Genomic DNA, 1,106 nt, shown 5'->3' on the forward strand with positions numbered 1-1,106 from the left:
AGGGAATTGATTTGGACTCTAGACAAAGCGTCAGCAACGACGTTGGCTTTCCCTTCTTTGTAAAACATCTCATAATCGTGCTCTTCAATGTAGGATTTCCACCTTTTTAGCTTCGCATTAGAATTCTTAGGAGAAATAGCAAATGTTAGTGGCATGTGATCGGTATAAATGCTAATTTTTGCGCCGTAAATGAAATTTCTGAAGGAATTCAAAGCCCAAACTATAGCCAATAGTTCTTTTTCGTTGGTGGCATAGTTCTCTTCGGTTTTTGACAATGATTTTGAAATAAAGGAAATTGGTCTCTCTCCTTGGTCAGTGACCTGTGAAAGAACCGCACCTAATGCTTTATCGGAAGCATCTGTAGTCAAAACAAAGGGTTTTGAAAAATCGGGAAAAATTAGTATGTCTTCCGAAGACAAAATGTTCTTTAGTGTGTTGAAAGCTAAAACTCCCTCTTCATTGAGATTTATTTTGAAGTTTTTTGATTGAAATTTGGAAATCTGTTTATGGCCATTGTCTCCTCTCAGTAGATTTGTCAATGGTTTTGCAAGTTTCGCGTAGTCTTTAATAAAACGTCTATAGTAGCCGGAAAGGCCTAAAAACATTCTCAATTCTTTTAAGTTAGAGGGTTGAGGATATTTTTCTATAGCTTCAATTTTTTTTGGGTTGGGTTTTAGCCCATTATTGGATACAATAAATCCTAAAAATTCTACTTCGGTTCTCAAGAATTCTGACTTATCAGGCTGAATTCTGAAATTAGCCTTCTTCAATGTATCGAGCACAGTTTCAAGGTTTTTTAAGTGAGCTTCAAGAGTTTCTCCGAATATAATAATGTCATCGATATAGACGTGACATATTTTCCCAATATGTTCCCGAAGAACATCATCCATGACACGCTGAAAAATACTAGGAGCATTTTTCAGTCCAAAAGGTAATCGAACAAACTCGTATTTTCCATTATTAATGGAAAATGCTGTTTTTTCGATATCTTTTTCGGTCATTTTGATTTGATGAAACCCTGATGCTAGATCAAGGGTTGTGAAATATTTACTCCTACCTAAGTTTGCCAATACTGTTGACGTATCCGGAATGGGATACTTGTCACT

This window comes from Aedes albopictus, chromosome 1 (genome assembly GCF_035046485.1).
Source record: "Aedes albopictus strain Foshan chromosome 1, AalbF5, whole genome shotgun sequence".
Lineage (NCBI taxonomy): Eukaryota > Metazoa > Arthropoda > Insecta > Diptera > Culicidae > Aedes > Aedes albopictus.